Below are 21,978 nucleotides of genomic sequence, written 5' to 3'. Positions count from 1 at the left end.
CATTCACACAGATTTTTTTATTTCTTTTTTCCTGAAGGCACTGAAATTTTGGCTTCTACTGCAGAACAGGCACTTTGGAGAAGAGTATGCGTTACTGGTGTGCAGACCCTTTTTTTCCTATGCTAAACTCAACCCATTTGGTTTTGCTCTTACCTAGCACAGGCCCACGGCAACCACATACCAGGAAACCCCATCTTGATTTCCGCTTGCTGCTTGGCTTGGGGAGAACCTGCAGGCAGCCTCAACACCAGCACATGTCAGCCCGTGTACCTCCTGTAACATCCAGGAGAGCAGCAGAGCCCCAGAAACTCAGCCTTGCTCTTTTGGGCAGTGTGTGTGCAGCTGCAGGCCAGTGATGGCCGCACTCTCCTGGGACTCATCCTGCTCCACGCAGGGCGATGTCAGCAACCACCACACGGTGCTGTGCAGCACAGGCAAACTGAGGCTTCACGGGGTCTTGTATCTTAATCAAATCTGGGTGTTTTTCTACAAAGACAGAGTACAGCACATCCTTGACTACAGGAATTTCTCAAACTAATGGAAAGTTCCTGCTCCAAAGCATGAAAATGCTCAGTAGAACTATTGTAATGTTTCTTTTAATGTGGGCAACAGAAATAGTTTCTTTTCTAGTCTGCAGCTCATTGATGGCTGAGTATAATGCTAGTATTAGACATATGTGAAGGCTCTTGTGAAATACTTTATTATCCAGTCCTCAGATCGACGCTGTAAGATAGAGCATGTCAGCTTGCCTGGCACTAACCTGACATTCAAGTCCATGCAAGAATCAGAAGGAAACCACTTTTTTCTCTTAACAGCAGAAACCACTTTTTCTAAATGTTAAATTTTATCTTCAAAGTATTGTTAAAGGAAAGCATGAAAAAAATCACAGTAAGCACAAAATAAAAAGAAAAAAAAGAAATTGCATGGTCTGATCGTCTGATTCAGCATCATATGATTTTTAAATAACTACTGCATTCTTTGGGTGATGGCATGGCACATCAAAGAGTTGAAGAATAAACTGGTATTTAGACTAAAATGTAAGACTACCCACATCACATTCACACAGACATTTTTCCCCTGAAAGCACTGAAAATAACATCTTGAGTAGGGTTAGTTTTTTTACACTGCTCTTTCTATAGAGAGTTTGAAACACTTTTCTACTATTTCTGACGCCAAGGATTCTCACATGTTCCTGCCACAGCAGCAGGATGGCCTTTAAGACAGCCAGCCAATATGGGAACGTTCTTTACATACTTCACATCAACATCATAGCAGTTCTGTTTGAACTTTGCATTAAACCCTTTTTAATTTTTATTTTTTGACAGTGGTATCTGTTACTCTACCTAATTTTGGATTACTTTAAAATTCAAGATCACGCTAAGGTTTCCTCCCAGAGGAATGAAAGGTTCTGCCTCTCCCTGCCCAGTGCAATGTTCTGACAACACTGAATTCTGAATGGCTTTGAGGAGAGCACCTGGTTGGATACAAAAGAAGTGTTACCCCAGTGCTATTCTTTGTAACCAATTCTGCTTTAGTTAACACAGTTTGTGCCATTCACGTTTCGTAACTGGAGAGACATGTTTTATGTTCCTGCCATTCATACTCATTTTCATTCATAAATTTATTGGAAAACTTCTCTCTGACCTTACCAACTGCTTTCTCAGAGACCAGACTAAATTGTAATTGACCTTTCCACCAGCCAGTTCCACCTCAATTTTAAGGATTTCCTCTTCATTTCCTCAGGATGCTTAGGGCTTTCCAAAACACTATGCTAGCAAAGGAAGTGTCCTGCATTTTCTTTTACTGTTCATCCACATGCTGCTAAAAATAACATGACTAACTCAGTGGTTTCGGTTCTCTCCAACACTCTTGTATATCCCTCAATCATTTCCTACTGCATAACTATCATGTTCCTTTGACTTTTCCAATTTTAATACAGCACACCATCAATATTGTTTGTTTTTTTTTTAATTGTTTCTTCACATAGCCATGATGTTAAGTACATGAAGTCCAGAAATTTAATCAATTGTCAGCAACAGACTCACACAAACTATGTTTTACAGCATGAATTGCTATCACTTACGAGTCTTAAGATGAGATAAAATTGGAATTTCTCCTGTAAAATCTAAGCAATTATAAAACAAGTCACTCATCAGAACAAAATTATACATGATAGTACCAGTTTACCAAACAAATGATTTTACTTTCTGAAGACAAAATGGAAAAGGAGCTATCCAAACTTTTTCAACAACAAGAGTAGAGTTCTCTTTTTTGTCCCACTTCAGGTTGGCTCTTAAGGCAAGTCTTTGAAACTCTGCTTCCACTGCACTTGGAAAAAATTCCTTGCAGCCCTGGATGCCCCCTCCTTCCCTCAGGGGATTTACCTCAGCAGCAGGGAATTCTGCCTCACAGAGAAGAAGGAATTGATTTAGCAGTGCCAACTGAGTAATCTGTCTTGTTGACACCAAACATCACTGTTTTTCTTCTTTGTCAAATGTGCTTTGACGTGCACAGCTCAAGTTCACTAGGACAAACTACATCTTAAGTCCCTACCTGTAAAAATTTGTTTTCATCAGAAAACAAAGAGGTTTGTCACCACACTGGATGTAAGCTGTGTTTCTGACAGGGGGGGTTACACAGGTCTAGAGCACTGCAGAAACCTGTCCAAAATCAGGAGGCTGTGCTGCAGGCAGGTGAAGCACTGCTGGGGGGCCCTGGAGAGCAAGCACGAGCTCTGCCCCACTTGCTGTAGGGAAGCGTCTGTGCCTTAGGCCCGAGTCTGATGCAGACCCAAATATATACTGCCCACATAAATACACCAAGGATGGAAATTCTGCGTTCCCCTGTGAGGCATTAAGGTCCTCACCCTTTTTATAGCGGCTACACTCAAACTTTCCACTTCATTTTATCATTGGAAAAATGTCACAGATCTATGTGCCTCTCTCCAGTTTTTAAACATCAGTGGCTTTGAACACTGTGGTCTTCCATCCGCTTCAACAAAATCTGCAGCAGAGCCTCATAAGCCACGTACAGTACTGTTTCAGTTAAAGTCACCGACATGCATCAACAGTCAGGAGACACCTAGAAATAGCCCAGGCAGAGCAGCACAGAACAATACAGGAGCGATTAGTAATCGCTGTCTGAGATGACGAGGAAGTCAGTCTTTTCAAGTATGTCTATAATGATTTTGTCACTTAATATGATCACGGAATCTGCCATGGCATACATTGCCTCGACTCATGAGCTAATCTCTCTCACAGTCCTGAACGTGTGGGAGACAGGGAGACAAGGAGAGCCATAAAAACTCCACTGGTGGAACGAGCACACTTCCCAGTATTTTCACTCCAGCACTGTTTGTGTGCTTCTGTCAAAAGTTAAAATTATCATGGTCAAAAATCGGGAAAAAGGCAAAAAAAAATAAATAATAAATAAATAAAAATAAAAAGCAGAACTTCCTCAAGCTTTATGAGATAAGGTATGTTCCTTTTTCAGAATTAGAACTTGGAAAGAGTTGGTATATTGGCACGACAAATATTTAATGTATTTTGCTGAGGAATGTGAGCGCTCAGACTGCATAAATCACAATAAACAAAGAAAATATTAAATCTCCATTTGTGCAGTGCACTTCTTTTGTGCAAGCCACAAGTCCATAGAACGTACCGACCTTTTCTAACACACCATTCTGCCTGTTCTTCACCCGTTTCAGAGCAGTGGCTGAATACAAACTCACTGCTGTCATTCAGCAGCCGCACGCACGCAGCCCGCAGACGGGCGCCATCCTGGCGGGGCTGGTGGCACTGCTGCCTGCACATGAGGGGGAAAGAGAAAAAATAAGCCAAGGAGAGAAAACCATTCAATTGCTGGTTTTCTTGTTGTTTAGTTTAGAAGACTCAGTTAAAACTGGGAGAGTCTGCACATATTCCCCACAGTTGGGGAATTAAGAGCTACAAGGAGAGTTCAGGTTTCAGGAGGAACATGACTCCTGCCCTCCTAAAATTGAGATAAGTTTTTTTTTACTTTAATGTTGCTGAATTTGACTCAGACCCTTTTGTAAAGCATGAGTGTGGGAAAAGGATCTCCATCCCTTTCCTGGGCTTCAGGGCAGGATCTCAGAACATGAACAGATTCAACTCTGTGATGTTTCTTTCCACATTCTTCTTTACTGAGTATTTTCTTATCCCAAGAATAAATGTAATTAATTAGACATTGAGCCATAGAGTAAAACAAATTTTAATTGATGTGGGAAAACAAAAAGATTAAAAAAAAATAAAATAAAATAAATTAATTTCTCTGTTATTGCTTCAGAATGTGTAATAACTGGTATTCAAGCAAACTATAGTATCTTTCATCTGGAAGACATTCCAGGCCAATACATCTGTGGTTTATTCTTTTGTTTGCAGATACTCAGTGGCTTGTTACGATCATAATTGGATCATAACACTTTCTAATTCTTTGGATGGTGATTCATCAAATCTCAGAACTGCTACCACCTCCTCCCTGAGGCACATGGACTGGTCTACATAGTAAGCAAGAAAGAAACTAAGAGCTATTTTGGAGCAGAGTAGTATTTGGTTTACACCTAATGCAAATATTTAACAACCTATTCCCTCTTTGCTCTGCAACAACAACTGCTCTTTCTACTTAGAAAGAAATTCAGACCTGTGAAATACGCTTAGGATTCTTTAAAATTGGGTTTCTCTGCAACTCGGCCGGGAGGCACAGTATCACACTGTGTAACAGTCCTGCCTAAGGTCCAGTTCCTCATTGTGAAAACATAACAATATGAGAAGGGAACGTCTACAAAATGTATTAATTTGTGTTATGATTCTGAGTATTGATTAATTACATTTTGGTGTATCTCACCCACAGAACAACATGACACTGATTTTGTTTTAAATTAAAGACTTGGCATCTAATAAAATCTCTTCCTAGAAGGAAATTCAGTGGTAACAAATATCAGGGGTATTGGCCTTCCCCACTCCCCACGTATGCCAGCCTTTCTCTCACTCATTTTCTGTCTTTTACCTTTATTGGCAGTGGTGAAGTGAAGCAGTTTTAGCATGACTGCAGAAAACCAAGCAGAAGGAAAGCAGCTCACCACAATGGCAAAACTAAGAGAGAATAGCTTTGAGGTTTTCATTTTAGCCTTTCTGAGCACGAAAAGTCAAAATATTTGCAGTTGGGTCTGATGGCTCAGAAAGCCTAATATCAGTACGTTAGATGGTCCAACTTGCATGTGTTCGCTGGTTTTCTTTTGCTTTATATTTTTCAGGCCAAGAGGGCAAAAGAGGGTAAGATGTAAGACAGAGCCATGCTGGATGTATGTTGTTCCCTTCAGTAACGTAAGCATTAAAGCATTGCGACACCAGCAGCACCGCCAATTAAGTCCCAGCAAACTGTGGAGGACACAACATGTATGAAGGCTGAGTTCTGCTCCAGCTTTCTTCAAGACCGATACATCCCGGTGGCTTTGTCTCAGCAACCTTGCCCAGCCATGTGTTCCTGCCAGTCCTGCAATTCTCCTCAACAAGGAAGGCTTGTCTACAGAGCCAAACGACTGTAAAATAAGCTAAGGGCATGGATTTCAAGGCTAGCAGGTGTTTTGGTCTCAGATTTGGTTCAAACCATGAAGACTTGTTCAGACCATGAAGAAGTTCCCTCAGCATGGAAAAAAGCACATCTACGTGACAGCCAGCACATTTGGATAGAAGTTGGAGAATGAAGAATCCCACTGGCTTGTCAAGACATTGCAGGTACCAACACCACGGAGCTGCTTTAACAGACACGCCTGCTTGGCACAGGTCCTTGCAATGGACAGATTTTGATTCTCATTACTCACCTGGATTAAATCAACACACAGAGTTGAAAGCCAAAGCTATACACACAATGATTAAATAATAGACTCTTCTCTACTGACCTGCACACCAAATAATCATCTAGTGTTAGTGTGGATAAGCCAGTTTTATGAAAATTATAAATGATGGCCTTTGACATTTTCTCAATGATACGAAGCTTTTCTGGACACCTAGCTGCAAAGCCAAAATGGCTAATGATTGAGAGAAAATAGGAAAGGCCATATTCTCCATGTTTTTAATACCAGACGTGAATGTCTTGCAATATAATATGCCACCTCCAGAATCTGCTGCCATGGGCTGACATTACCTTTCTAAGAGTGACAGGCATGCTGAGAACATTACCTGTCATAATACTGACTGCAGAATAACCAGAAGGAACTGCTACATGGGAATAATTTAGCACTCTTAAGAGTCTCCATAAAAAGGAAGCCCCACTTTGCTTCACATAATGCACAAGTAATCTTACAGCTTCCCAAAGTACATTTCTCAGAGAGGTCTGAACTCATCTGCAAGGGTCTGTTTATCCTCAGAACCCAAGCCTCCACGTATGTTTAGGTCCCTGAGAATGGAGAGAACTTCTGAATCCTGACAGAACTCTTAAAAATGAAACCACTTTATCTCTTTCCCTACTTCTCGCTGCACAAAAATGTTTTTTTTTTTTTTTTTTCCTTCCACTGTGACCACCCAGCTACTCAGCAAAGGCAGGCATGGTCACATACAGCTGGAGTTTGAGAAGAGGGTACTTGGTCACAATGCAAGAATTTGCAGCATACAAAATGAATCAGTTACATTATTCAGTCATTCATGTGAAATAAGATTTAGGTCAACTCCCTGAGCTGCACAGAAACGTTAACCCCGGACAGTGGATGCACACAAATATGGGAGTAATTGTCCTTCGGCATAACACACAGCGTCCCAGAACTGTGCTGCTTCTCCAGCACACCAGGTGGAAAGCAGGCAGCATGAGCTCCTTATCAGAACAAACCCTCCTGCAGCGAGGAGGAAAGCGAGTGCTTCGCAGTGACACAAGCTCGTCGGGTGCTTGAGCGTAGCCATGGAAACACCCATCTCTCAGAAACACTACTACGCATCTACACGCTTTTGGATTTTACATTCTGTGTAAAACATGAACAGAACTGAGAGCACTGGAATATTTGCTCCATTAATCGGGTCCTACTTCAGCCAGGAAAGTGCATTTCAAGGCAGAAAAGCTCCCTCTATACCTACTCTCTAAACCAAATCCCTCCAAAGTATGCAGCTGTAATTTCTGGATTACTCTATTCTTTGCCAACAGTATTTATTGTTCTGCAACATGGATATAAGCCCCGCAGGACTGCAAATATTTTGAATGCACTGTACAGTACCATTTACTAACATCTGAGTGGCAAATAAACCATCATGTAGAAAAATAGGATGGAAAGTGTTTGACTATACCAACATCATTATTATTACTATTATTATTGTTGTTGTTGTTGTTATTAAAACTATGCTGTATAGCATTTCTCAGGAAATCTGGCAGGATTAATAACTTTTTAATCCTGATTTAATCAGAGGCTCCTTTAAAGAAAAAAATAATATCATATTTCTCTATTTTTTGGCTCTGCAAAAAGAAACAGAAATCTGAAATTCCAATGGAAGTATAAGCCTCACGATACTTGACTTGCTATTCTTAGATAATCTGCATGATTTCTTTTAATAGCATATCAGCCCACAAAGATCTGCGTGCCTCTGACTGAAAACCAATGTCATAAACAATAACCTCTGAAAGTTATTGTACCAAGATATTACTGAATGAACAAAACTGGGGTGCTGTTCCATTGAAACAAAGCAGTGCGATTTCATTATAGTGTCATTACGACATTCAGTAATTGCACAAGGAGAAAATTAAACGAGTGCTGCTTCTGAAGCAACTGACCTCTGTGCTGCCTTCTGTTCTCTTCAAACAGCAAAGTGATTGTCCTAAAGCCAGCGTTTTAAACCCAGCTCCTTCCCAACAGTCATTTTGCTTCTTCACTATATGGCATTCAATGGCAAAAGCATTCTCACAAGACTCCACTTCTGTTACATGCTTCACAATGTATCAAAACTCTACCTATTTTAAAGTAGAAAGTAGATTGATTATGGTTTAAAGACTTTAAAAAAAAATACAGTACATATGAAATTGTATTTTAAGGAACTTCCTTTCCTTAGCTTCATTTTTGTGCTGCTTTTTATAATTCAAGTTCCGCTGCAGGTCCAGAAAATGGCAGACAAATCCTTGGAAGCAATGCATGCAATAAGGAGCTTTTATTGCTTTTTACAAAATAAAACAAAGCAACAAAACACACTAAAATATTTCTAGTGGTATATTTGAAAGGACTGGGGCAGCAGTCTCTTGGAACCAGGTAAAAGCACTGAACATCTACCAACCCCTTTTTGGCACCTTTGAAATCTCATTCATGTTGCCCCTCATGGAAAAAAGAGACTGAATTAATTGCTATTTTTTTGTTGTTGTTGTTGTTATTTTGTGTAAGATTTGGTGCTTTTTGTGTTTATATTGGCAAAAGAAAAAATAGGTAAAAGCTTCTTCTGTTTGAGGGAAAACAAATGAAATCTTGGTAATCATAAAGAAACTGAAGAGCTTGTAAAATTCTACCTGCCCTCTTCACATACTCTCCTGGCACAGACTTGCACAAAGAGAAGCTAATAGATGAACATTACTGTTGTATCTCAGGCAAGTACCCAGCAGAATGGCTAACCAGCATCTTACCTGCAAAGTAGCAGAATCTGCATTTCTTATCAAAAAAGCACAAAGTTAATATTTCCCTTTCTTCATCTCTTTTTAAGATCTCTAATTATCACTGTTATGCTCAGAATTTCATTAAAAGGGAGGGGAAAAAATATTAAGTTATGAATCGGAGGTCTGAAAAGTGAAGGCTTAAACTTGAGAATGCTTCCATCTTTCAGAGGTGCATAAAGAATAATAGCAATATAGAAAGACAAACCGAGAATATATAAAAGGAAATGGAAGAGAATAATTCACAAGATTTGGAAATTTATTTTAATTACAGAGACCATATTTACAAGTGAAATTGACAGTGCATTCAGGGTAGAATCAAAATAAAAAGAGCCAGGCAGCCTGAGGTCTGACAGGCTCTCAAATAGCTCAGGCTGTTACGCAGAAAGCAGTGAATATTTCACGTTGTTTATTTTGAGTGGTTTTACTCAGGAGTCAGGTCTTCCTGGCCAATACAAAACAGAATCATCACCAAGTCACAAAAACAGTCTGTGTGATGATGAACACTCCTGAGGAGCCGGACGAAGTCCTGTTGACCTGAGAGCCCCGTTACCGTGAGCAGGCTGCAGGCTGCCAGCCCCGGTGCGCACCCTCACCTTCCACGTACCTGCTCCATAAGAAAGCTACATGGGAGCAATGGGTTTGCTCACAGCTTCAGAGTGCTTGCTAGGACTCAGGGCAAATATCAACTTTTGAACCTTAGATATTGTCAATAAGCAGTTGTCAAATCATTCGTTTGCAAAAAGAAAAGAAAAACAAAAAGACAAAAATCTAAAATGCTTCACATTCTGATTAAAATGATGAAAAGATGAAGCATGATCAAAATGTTTATGTCCTCTACCCTATGGACAGCCAGATTGCGTGTGATCATCCTTGAAGGGGCTGAGAATGGTGCTTTTGTACAGCTGTTCTCTTCTCTACTGAGCCCCTTAAGAAATACCACCAGACATGGATGTTTGCCTTGCTGTGCGTGGTGAAATTTCATTCATACTCTTCCACAAACAACAACAAATTACCAGTGCATTTCCAGCCCACAAAATCACCTTAGCAACTCCTGCAAAACATCTTTTAGAGATAAGTCACATGGAGATTTGCAAAGCCTCCAAGAGAAAAATATCACCTCCAGTAAAAAAGTAAAATAAAATAGCTTTTTGCTTTGCTAAAGAGAACATTGCAATCCCTAAAACACATGTATACGTGTTTTGAGAAGCAACTGTTTTTAATGTAAAGGAAACACTTTTTTAATGTAAGGGAAACACTTGTTTTCAGAGTAAAAATTTCATAGGAAGAGTTTTAGTGATAAAATTTTAAACTCAACTACAGTTAATCAAGTTTTTAACTCTGAAAATCCTTCATCCACTTGGCAGCTGCACTGCCAGAATATCAGCAGATATAATGCAACACAAAGCAACAAGGTTGGGTATGAAAGAGGCAGAGAATTTTTAGGATGTTCACGAAAGCATTTATATATTAATGCCTACCATATCCCCTAAGCCAGGCTGAGTTTTAGCTCTTTGATCACAACTTCCTTAGCCCCTCTAAATGAAAAGGAGCAAGTCTGTGGGTCACTTAAAAAATGGTAAGGTCAGCTTTATAACAAAATAATTAATTTCCAGTTCTCCGAAAGCCTTGAATATTTTCTTAAATATGTACAACTTGTGAGATAAACTAGGGTTTAATCATCTCTGAAATGGAATTCCTGAAAGGTGCACTTACAGGAAGCTAAAGAGATGTGATAATTATACATGAGACTGTGCTCCATTTGCAAATCACATTCATTTGCTGCAACATTACATACAAGATACTTTGAAAAGATGATGTAGGCTAGTCCGATAGATGTTTCAATTACAGATCTAATTAAAAGACTGTTTCTGCAAAGTTCTGAGCAGTACTTTGAAGTCGGAAGGATGAAAGGGTGTTCAGTGTCTGCCAGCCCCAGGGCTCTGTCATAAAGCAGCAAAATGCCCAATTACTTATTGACCAAGGCTAGAGCCTACTACAGGGATTCCACAGTTCTAATCGAAAGGTCCATTGCCCACTCTTCCTAGCTTATGCTCAGTCATGGAACACCACTTAATAGAAATTTTGAACCTGGATAAAAAAAGATGAGTTCAAGGATGGTTAAAACAGGCTCTAGGAAAACAAACAAACAAACAAACCAAAAAGAAACAATCTGCAAAAACCTGGAAAACTTTTCTACCAGCACAGACCAGAAGAGTCGAGTTAACGTTTCCCCTTGCCTAAATAACTGTGCTTTTTATTTTTTTTATTTTTTATATATATATATCTCAGAGTTGAACAGGAATAAGCTACCCCTCTGTAATTTCTGTTTATTAACTGCTGAGAGCTTGTTTGAAGCGCTGGTGTTCTGCACACAAACCCCACGTCCCCCTGCACAGACTTGGTGCTGTGCTGGCTGGGCCCAGCATGCAGCTCATTCACTCCAGCACTGCTGAGCACGATCACTGGTTTCTGAACACTGATGGAGACAGATCTCTCTTTGAATAAGGACACATTTCTTGTGAGTCAAGACTACCCAAGTGCTTGAATTCCCTCCCCCATCTTCTTTTTTCCTACATTCTGGAATGCAGAAATGCATCATAATTGCGCTTGAAGCAGGAGGGAACACAAACAGGAAGAGTTGGTCTCTCCTTCCTCTTTCTGTTCCTTTGTTTGCTGAGCATGATCCAGTGAACGAATGTTGCCACAAAAGACTCGCTGTTACCAACATGCAATTAAAGCCTTCACCAGAAAAATATTCAGATTGTATTCAGACATTAATGCTTCAGAAATAAAATCTTTGCTATGTGCTCTTGATGCTTAACCATCTTGTAATTTTATTCCTTTGTGCATAAGACAGATAAGAATTTGGGAAGAGGGTAATTTTATTTTAGTAAATAAGTGATATTCAGTACAATAGTTGTATAAATATAATAGATCATAGTTCAGCACAGCTTTTGTTGTGGAAAGTCTACTGCAAACATGAAAAATTAAGTGCTGCTTAAGGTTGTTGATGAAAAGCACAGGTGTTACACTCATTGAATGTCGTTATATTAGTGGTGGTTTTTCATGCTTCTGAGCATCTATTAAGAACTTTCACATTTAGGTTTGGGCTGTAAGTGTTTCTAGAAACTATTCGAACACTACAGTACTGTGGTGATGCACAACCAAATAAAACCAACCAACCAACCAACCAATATACCCACTCCAGAACAAGAAGTTATCTTCCTTCCCCTTCAACTTCACATCTCAATTTTTTCTCCCCAACTTAATTTGCCATATTTCTTGTTTTCCTTTTTTCAGATACTCCTTCAGTATCTGAAGAAGTTAGTTATTACTTACTGAATAAATGAGTAGTTATTTTTTGTGTGTGAAAAAAAAACACTGAGTAAATTATATTGTGGAAGGGGAACGCATAAATTGCAATGGGGTTGAAAGTGCAGTTAGTTTGGAACTTGTTAGAGGTGAGCAGTGCGCAAGTCTTCTGTGTCCCCAGTTTTCACTTGTGCAAATTTAAATAAAGAATTAAAAAAAAAATATTCAAGTAAAGTATAGTACTCTAAAGGAGAAGCAGTAAATATATGGTATGATATTGTAAACATGGTATGATTTCCAACTGAATTAGAATTATTTAGTCAGCTTTCAGGTTCTGCAAGGCTGTTTGTGTTATTACAGTACTCTTGTTTTTTTGCTACAGCAAGCCTGAGAAAATAAAGCAAGGACTCTGCATAGTAACAGGAGAGCAATAATAGAGCTCTGAGGACTTTTAGCTAGGAAACGGAATGCACATTTTTACAATGTCTCCTCTGTCTCTTTATCTGCTTGTTAAAGCTGTGAGCAAAATGCACAAAGATACACAACACAGCGTTAATTGCTGGCGATTAGCCTCTTTTGCAAAATGCTTATATTCACACTGTGGAAGTAGAAGCAGTTCTTCAAAAACGTTTTGTTGTAGATGGAAGCAAACAATTCAGAGTAAAGGATTTAAATGGACACAGCCTCCTCACTCCATTTATTTTGAAGTACCACAGCAAATAACTGAGAGTAGTTATTTTGATCAGGATTAATGTTGCTCCCAGGCAATTATCTCTCTTTCAAGATACTCAGAATTGTTTTGACGCAGGGATCACACAGCACTTTTTGGGGGTCTCCCAGCCAAGTGAGAACAACTCTTGTTTCCAGTAAGAGTTCTGATATTAAAATAAATAAATAAATAAATAAAAAATTAAAATATCTCCTAGAGACGCTCCCAACGTTTTCTTTACCGCTTACTGCAATAGCCTGATTCCTGATTCCACATATTGCATTGTAGCACATCCCAGCAGACTAATGTCAAGGGACAACAAAGCAGCAAAGCAGGAGCAGGTGCACCAAAGCGTCAGAGCTGGGTGTCAGCACTGTGCTACCAGGGGCAGGCACCTGCACCTGAACCACAATGTCCACATCTCTCACAGAGCCCAGGAAGAGCCAACTCCTTCCTGGAGTTGCCATTCTCCAGAAGGAAGAACCACTTTGGAACCACTTGGAACCATGAGCCAGAAAGCTTGATCCTTTTACGTGACCACCTCTGCAGATGTTTGTTAAACGCTTCTGCAAAAGGAACACAGCTAAAATTGCAGCAGCTGGAGAATCTCTGTGAATGACAAGCATCCTGGGGCTGGCTGACAAACACAGCAAGCAGACCCAGAACACGTGCTGGATATGGAAGCAGGAGTCTATCAAAGCCACTTCTTTCTCCAGCAGTGTCTCGTAACTAAAGGCCCATTATCCAGCAAACAGCTACAGCACTTCAGCTGCTCGCTGAGGTTCGTCACCGTGCTCCTGCTCCCACTGCAGTTTAGTAATATGATTTAAGCTCACTTCAGGCACAATCATTTTAACAGGATAGATCAAGCAGCATTTGGACGATTTTCTCTGCTGCAGGTTCAGCAAACAGTAATAGCAGCTAAATCATAGTGCTGGTTCAGACAGAGGAGCCTCCTGTAGAAGGGCTGAGAAGCAGCTGAAGATGAAAACACCTTCAGATGCTCTGGATCTGGATCAGGATGCCTGCACAGCCACAACTATCTCAAGATGTGATCTGGAAAAGCAGGCTGGGAGGTTGTGTTCCCACTCGCCTCCCTGGTCCAGTGATCACAACTCCTGTACTTATGGAAGCTGGATGTAAACTTCCATAGCGAGGTCCCCAGTTCTCACATCATGAGACTCATGGGGACTACTGTTGTAATTTGAACAACACTTATGGAAGGAACCATGAATTATAACACAAGATATAAAACGTGTAGCTTACACAAAATAATTGCTGCATCATCCTCCTACAATTGACAGGAATTTAAATTATAAGAATTGAGGTCAATGAATAAAATATGAAGTTAGTCCAGGAGAACAGCAGTCACCCTGATAGTTATTTGGATACAAAACCCCATGCATTTTAGGCTCCCACTGCAATACCAGTTGTGGCCGCTCTTTTTTTAGCTCACGGCACCGTGTGGCCGACCTGTGCCGCGTTATCCTGCCTGCCCCCCCAGCCCACCTCCCCGCACCGCAACACCCCCGGTCACTCACCTTACTGCCAGCATTCCCACCCCATGCAGAACCTTCCAGAAGGGCGGCAGCGAGCACCAGTCACCAGGTGTTGGAGGAAGCCCATCACAACCTGCTCCCCTCGTGTCCTGCATGCCCCCAGGCACTGCGGCTCCTGCCACTGACTGCAATTGCTTGCACATTCTGATAATAAACATAAATAAACATAACAGCAATATAAACTTAAAGTCTTAGCATCAGAAAGAGTTTTTAGTTGTTCTTCATTTTATGCTGATTAAAAACAAACAAACAAACACCAGACTCCATTACCTCTGAAAGAATTCTGCCCAGGCTCACCAGAAAGCAAGTGGAAGGACAGATCATATGTGCAGGGACTACAACCTTGATATTGAAAAGAAACTTCAAAACATGCGCTATGCTAATTAATGCCTGATTTATTCTATTTTTTTTAATGATTAACCAACACATTAGAGAATTTAATTTTTCCAGAATATAGAATAGTTGTTTGCTTCTAGCCTAGTTTTCTGCAAAAACTGTGGGCAGTCTAGTGACCTAATGTGCTTTATGGATTTAAAAAACACCAGCAGTTTAGAGTTATCCCAGATGAATTCATAGACATTTGTACTTAAGCCCTCCATACAAACACTTATTTTATACTAACCACTGGAAATTTCTAGTAGCTACTTCCCCTTTCTGTCTACATTTTCCTACCTTTTTCAAAATGCACAACAAATGTTTGATGAAATAAATGTAGTGATTTAGTTTGTACTTTCCTTTTAGACTCCTATTACTTTAACTGAAACTCTGTTGGAAAGTATTCAGTGCTAAGCTTATGCTTTTGGTGGGTAATTTTTTTTTGTGTTGTTCTTCTTCCCTGCCTACCTGAAGAATGTGTAGCACAGCTACAGACCCCCTCTGCTCATGGCCGAGTTCTTCAAAGGCTGTGGTTCTGTGCCTCCCACGTTTCTGTACTTCCTTGAATCAACTTCTCTTTGTTTTACTTCTCCCTGCTCAGATCCCTAAAGGATCCAGATTTATATCTTCTGTGATCTCCTTTTCTACTTCTGCCTTCAAATTATTCATTCCTGATTCAGCTGCAGCCCCAAATCCCATTGCTCCTCAGTCTGACCCTCAGCCTGCTGCTTTTGCCTTTGCTCATCCTTGCTGACCGTCAGTTCACACCCACTGTCCTTTCACTGACCTGAGCTTGTCACCTCGGAATCAGCTATGAGTCTCCTTTCCCCATTTCTTTTCACAACCAGACATTAGATAACTCACACCCTTATTCTTTAACATCATCTCTCAACAATTTTTCCTCCTAAACTTTATTGGCAAATCATCCACACTGCCTTTTTTTTTTTTTCCTTATTCCATGCAACTCTCCAACTATCTGATTCTTGTCCATACCTTTTCTCTTATTTCAGAGCATCCAAAGGCAGCTGCAAAAATGTTTTGCCCTTGTTTTGTGCCTTTCCCTGTTGTGGCTTCTCTACTTCCTCCAAAAAACTGTCAAGTTTCTATTTGCTCATCGTGCCTTACCTTTTATTTCCTGACTTGCAACAATCTGCAAAATAAAGTAATAAAAAAGGGATTTAAATAATGCACACATTCACACACACTCTCAAAATCCCTGCTCTTCCCAAATGTGCTCACAGGCAGGAATGACAACCACCCTCATGTGATACCTATGGTCCTGTTCTGTGTTTTCCAATACAGGTGTGTGTGGGGAATGTATGGAAAAAATTTAGAGGCAAAGAAAATGTCACAGTGAGTTCTCTCAGTTTTATCAGGAAAACAGGAAAAAACAAACAAACCACTTCTTTTTCTATAAAATAAATGGTTTACTTAAAATTTTTAATCTTTATTATTATTATTATTATTATTATTAAATTCATCTAATTTTCTGAACGAAAATATCAAAATATGTAACTGAATAACATTGAAATTAAATGTTAGTTTTTAAAAAATATTTCCCAGCCAAACAATATAGTTAATTCAACTTAACCCAAACTCAACCTTTTTCATTGAGCAAACTGTTCACATAAAAAATAGAATAATAATAATAATAATAAAACTGTCCAGAGACAGACCCTACAAGGAAGTTTCATATGATTTTTGCCTTTAGTACATTCACATTAAAAGGGATGGGAGACAGACACAGATGATAATATTATATATTCTCATCTTAAGGTATTTAAATTTCATTTGAAATGGGAAATCAACTGAAGGAAAAAGAGATATAATGTTTGGGTCTCTTTACTGCTGAGCTGTTAGGAGCAGCTATACTAACTATTAAATATTTGATCAAGGAGAACAAGTATAGCAGATCCTGTTGTGGTATTTCCCCAAGGAATTGTTGATTTTAAACTAATTCACAGTTCCTCTTCCACTTTTCATGCTGTTTAACATATATTATTAGATCAGCTGCCTTCCTGTGTTTATTTATTGGTCAGGGAAGGCATTCAGTTATTGCATAACCTGTGCTCGAGGGCATCTTTAGGTGCTGGTGAAGCACAAAGCCAGCTGGAGGGCAGACTGCTGGCTCTGCAGGGAAGGGGACTGGCGTGCTGCAGCACCAGCTGACGCCGCCTCTTACCACACTGCCTCTGCTGCTGTTGCTCAACCACACTGGAAGCTATGAAAGATGACAAAGAATGGAAAAGGAAGAATTAGCTGGAGCAACTGCTTGATATTCTTCAGAGGTAAAAGGCACGGACTAGCAGGCTGACTCAGTAGCCCACAGGTAAAATCTCTGACTATCACTTGACCGTCTCCATCAGTAATTTTAGTAGAACAAAGCTGTCTGGAGTAGGCTTTCATACATTGGAATCATTTTTAGTATTTTTTTCCTTCATGTCAACCATATTTAGCCTTCCAAATACTCTGCATCAGTCCTCAAGTTTTATCTTCATCCCTTTCTGAGCTGTTTAGAGAAGCATGCCAGTCTGCCTCAGTTTAATATAACATCTAAATAAACCTTATATGTAAAACAAATGCCTTTCCTTTTTCTGTATTTGACTTAAACAGAATTTTAGTCTGCTACACATTCTTCCTGGTCAACCATCATTATGTTTGCCCAAACTAGATGCATGAATAGTGTTTTGTGCTTTTCAGACAGTTCTTCAAGGACAGCAATTTTTTTCTAACAATTTAATGTCACTGAGGTGTTTGCTATTGACCGGATGCTATTTCCTTTTTACAATTCTGACACATTTCTGCAGGCCAGAGAAGACTTATGTTAAGTTTTCCCTCTATAAAGGTCTGTGCAGCTCTCACTATTATCTTCAGCAGCTGTCACTATATCTCACTATATCTGTGCAGCTCTCACTATTATCTTCAGAAACACAAAAGGTTCCCAACAATATTTTCTTACATCTCTACCCTGAAGCTGTTAAAATTGGATTGTCTAGCATTTTGTTTTTAACTTATACTCCCAGCTACAAGTAAATCATGTTTCAGAGCACTAGAATTGAACACCAGAATTATAAATGCTTTCACTTCTTAATTACATGAGTCTCAAAGGGAAAAATAAAATATTTTGACCCCCAAAGATTGATGTACATGTACAATAGGTACGAAAGCCTGAAAGCATCAGCCATTACAAGTCACATACGTTTTGGAAAGGAGCATTCAGTAATGTAACTAAACAGAAACACACCTCCCTTAGCCTGGGTATCACCTAAGAGAAGGAAAATTCAACCACATGGCCCAGCCCCTCCAGCACTGCTGGGCTGGCTCTCCTGGTGCTCACAGGCAGGCAGGGGCTGCCTGCTGCTGGAGGCTCACCTCTGCCTGCCCAGAGTCTCGATGAAGCACATGCTAAGCAAAGAGGTCTGACTCCAATGCATCCTTTTTATTTTCCCGTTCTTTAAACCTCTGGTCAGCCATCCGAAACAAGAGCTGGGGCTATGACAGTGTCCTGTGACAAAACCACAGCAGAGTTTGACAAGGACAAACAACTGACGGGTTGCAGGATGTGGAGTTTTTTTGTTTGCTCGCTAGTTTGTTTTATGACCAGTCACTCACAACTTCTAACTGTTCATGCAGCATTTCCATGCATACAAGTTTTGGTTCCAGGCCATCATCATCATAAAAAATCCTGGGAGATGCAATTCCTGCTTTTAGCCATCCTGATTTAGAGTCATAGACAAGCTGAGGATGAAAGGAACCTCTTCATATCATCTAGCTCAACTTTCTGTTTTGTAGACCTGCATCCGAACTGAGTTCAGCAAAAGTCCAGCTTCAGAGAAAGCACAAATTTGATATTCTTCTAAGCCAATGATCTTGAGCTACTAAGAATGATTTATTTATTTATTTATTTTGGTCATGAAAGAAATGATTTGCCTTTGATTCCCAGTGCTTTGTGCTTTGTATATTGCTTTATCTGTGACTACTATGTTCCTGAGTTTCAAGAAATTTCTGTATTTCTTAAATTAATCTTAGTCCTAAATAGTTTTGAATTTGACCATGAGCCAGAATTTCATGGTGAATTGCACACAAATCAACAATACGTGTCATTACACAAATAATTTAAGCCATAATGTCCCTCTTTTTGTCTGAAGAAGAAAGCACAGTCATAAAACAGAGTTTAGTTCAACACGGATTATTCTCAGTAATATTATAATTATTTACAATAATATTCATGGTAAGCTTAATAGAATTTTCCCTACATGTGAAGGAACAGTCACTCCAGCAACAACCACAACTTATGTAAAACCTCTCTCTTGCACATATATTTAAGGATTATTTATATTACCAAGTTAAAGAGCCATAACAAATTAGAATCTTTCTCAGTAGGATTTTAAGTGAACACCATTTAAATTAAAAGACACTAGAAAAAAAAGTTCAGCACAGTTTTGTTCTAATTATACTTTGAAATTCTTCTGATGAAAGAGACGTTCTAGCTTTATGGGAATCAGTAATACAAACTTTCTCTTTGGAATGTGCTTTAGTAACCTATGAATAAAAAAAATGTGCAACTGTGGTTGTGAGACTTTACAGGAAGTGTAAGATATTTTCACATAAATCTCAAGCTGCTTAAAAAACAGTTTCAATGAAGAAAAAAAAAAAAAAAAGATTTGGTTAGACATAGTCCATTAGAAACACTGGGGTTTAGTGTTTTTTAATCCCAAACAGACAAAATCTCTATTTAGATATTCTTCAACAAAAATATATTTTAATTTAAAAAATGGGAAGTGCTAAAAATATTTTCAGTTTTAATATCATAAAAAATGTAGTTTTCACAAACTGCTATCTTTGACAAAGAATATCCATCTATGCATGCGTTATTCTCCATTGGATCACCATCATGCTGAAGCAGGAATCTTAATAAAGGAAAATGTGCTTCATTATACATTGAGCCAGGAGATAAGCAAGCTAGTACAGCCTGCTGCCGTGTATACTTTGTTTCTGCAGGAACTTCATTTGTTTATTTTACGATATGATTAGTTTTTACTAATTTTAAAGTGAAAGATTTTTCCATAAAGCTGTAAGGATAATAAACCAACATCTCTGAGCTTTTTTTTTTTTGGCATTCATGGTGCATTTTGAAATAGTATTATTGTCTAGAGACTTTTATAACCTTTAAAACACTGTAGAAACAGTCAAACATGTCTTTCTTAAAATAAAATATTTCTTGCTACATTCAGCTGCAAGACTGCTGATGTCTCAATTTTCAAGACCATGAGTTTTGCTTTAAGCAATAATTAAAACCAAAACCAAAAATGAGAGAGCCCGTGCTTGCTGATTGCTGCTTTCTATCTCATTTGTTCCCCTTTTGCTTTCCCAATTGTTTCAGGTTATTTTACAGGAAACTAGAAGCAGTTGATCTGTAGCAGCACAGTATGGGCCACTCACGTCACCGAAATGGGGTCATGAAAACACTCCTACAGGAGCGCATGTACAAGTGTGTACCCGTGTCCTCCTGAGCACTTCAGCCATGTCTACATATGGTAACACGCTACAAAAGAAAATCTAAAAGCTTTCTTTTAAATTAGACGCATACCCAACAGTAAGACTCTGTAAAATACTAGTAATGAAAAGGCTTATTGTTATGAAATAATAAGTAACTGTAATTTGGTCCTGAAAGATGACTTCATGTTAAATATAAAGAAATACTTAACATTTAAAAATATTCATGTAGCCTGGATCAAGAGGTTGTTCCTTCCTTCCTTCAAACTAAACATAAAAAAGTTAAGTTCTGGCTCTACAGAAATCAGCAGGAACAATTTTGTTACTACTGATTTCATAGGCACTAGGATTTTACAGTAAACAGCCTAACACATAGGCCTCTGCTACCAAAATCGGGAAAGCAAAAAAGCCAAAGACCTCCACCCTGCTGCCCTTCCCTCCTGGTAGATCCCAGCAGCTCAGCTGGGACAGTGCCGCTCCTGTGACACCACTGAAAGCTATCAGTTTTTCTCGCCCAAAATTCCCATTCACCTGTTTAGGCTACTTCTGATGAAAACCTTTGTGGTTTTTCCTCCTCCCACAGAATTCCACGGCAGAGCTCACGGGAGGGCGGCAGCAGAGCCCAGCCCCTCAGCAGAGTGTCCACACATCTCAGCTCGGTGTGAGCGCTGCTGGGGACAGCTGGTACCCACAGATCCCACTAGGGTCAGGTTAAAGAGATGCATGGCAAGTTGTTACAAAGGTGGTTTGTTTTAAGCTTGCATGGGAAGCAAGCTGTAAATGCTAGCCTACATTCTGTAGACTTGAGAAAATGGGTTACATAGGATGTAAATGCATTTCCAATGAAACGCATTTTTAATGGAAAAAAAAAAAAAAGATGCTTTATGAGCACATACTTGTTATGTAGCTTACCTTATTTAACTTACACTGCATGCAGTTTTAAAACGTACTCCAACCTAAGCACCCTGGAAACACCTCTTCTTGTCAAGTTGTAGCTCAAGAATATATTGCCAGAAATTCATGAGGTTATTTCTTTATGAATCTCGCAGGGAGAAGATGAGAACCAGACCCTGAGCTGCCCTCGCTGCTTTCTCATTTCCTGGTCGTGCGCTAGAGCGCGGGCAGATCCCTTCACCCGTGACTAAGGGGCCTTCACGGGACGTGGCATTCTCAGTGCCTTCGGGATCCTAACAGCACGCCTCCTGTTTCCTAACATATTGTATGCCATTATCCCTTCTCATAACAAGAGGCTTTGGATTTACCTACTGACACATAAAATTGCAGGCATTTGATACAACCTACATGAAGCACTAAGCACCACTGAACATTCCTACTTGTTGTTGAGACAGAAGCTTGTTGAGATCTAAATGGGGTTTCTTTGTAACCAGGCTCAGCAGGACATTACTGCGGTGCTGCCTCACTACCCTAAAACTGATTTAAAATAGGAAGTCAGAGACTGAGATTCCTTGTGGTCCAGCAGGGACTGGAAACATATTTGCAAAGCATACTCTGATATGGCAGTGGGCTAAAATGTTTATTTAAAGGATTTTTTTATTGGGGGTACAGAAACTGAGTGTTTCAAAATATGTGGTTCAGTCTTGGCTTTTCAAACTATGGATCAAAAAGTTACGTGCAGAACAAGTGGCTGATAATCCAGTGTTGAATTCAGGAGCTGCTTAAGAAAAAGGTTGTTTTTGATCAAGGCATGGGAATCAGCATCCCAGGTCTGATAAACAGACCCTAAGGACTGACTACCCTACATAGCATTAAGCATTTGATATTTTTTAACATCTTGTCAGATTAGGTCCTGAGCTGATACACTGCCTAATGATAAGAAATTAAACTTTGTATATTTAAGAGAGTATTTTTCATTTACGTGACTACCAGCCACCT

General features: G+C 39.5%; 1 long non-coding RNA gene across 1 annotated transcript; it reads right to left on the bottom strand.

Moving 5' to 3' along the window:
• Positions 1-8,212: 8,212 nt before the first annotated feature.
• LOC137860909 (uncharacterized) lies at positions 8,213-21,494 on the bottom strand. The gene is made up of 4 exons (XR_011099243.1): positions 20,998-21,494; positions 15,583-15,739; positions 14,197-14,358; positions 8,213-13,221 (listed from the first exon to the last, which is right to left on the bottom strand). It is a non-coding gene; the product is annotated as an uncharacterized lncRNA (long non-coding RNA).
• Between the last annotated feature and the right edge of the window lie 484 nt (positions 21,495-21,978).

Source organism: Anas acuta, chromosome 9, assembly GCF_963932015.1.
Source record: "Anas acuta chromosome 9, bAnaAcu1.1, whole genome shotgun sequence".
NCBI lineage: Eukaryota > Metazoa > Chordata > Aves > Anseriformes > Anatidae > Anas > Anas acuta.
Note: the sequence above shows the minus strand (reverse complement) of the source record. Positions and strands in the feature narration are given on the sequence as shown.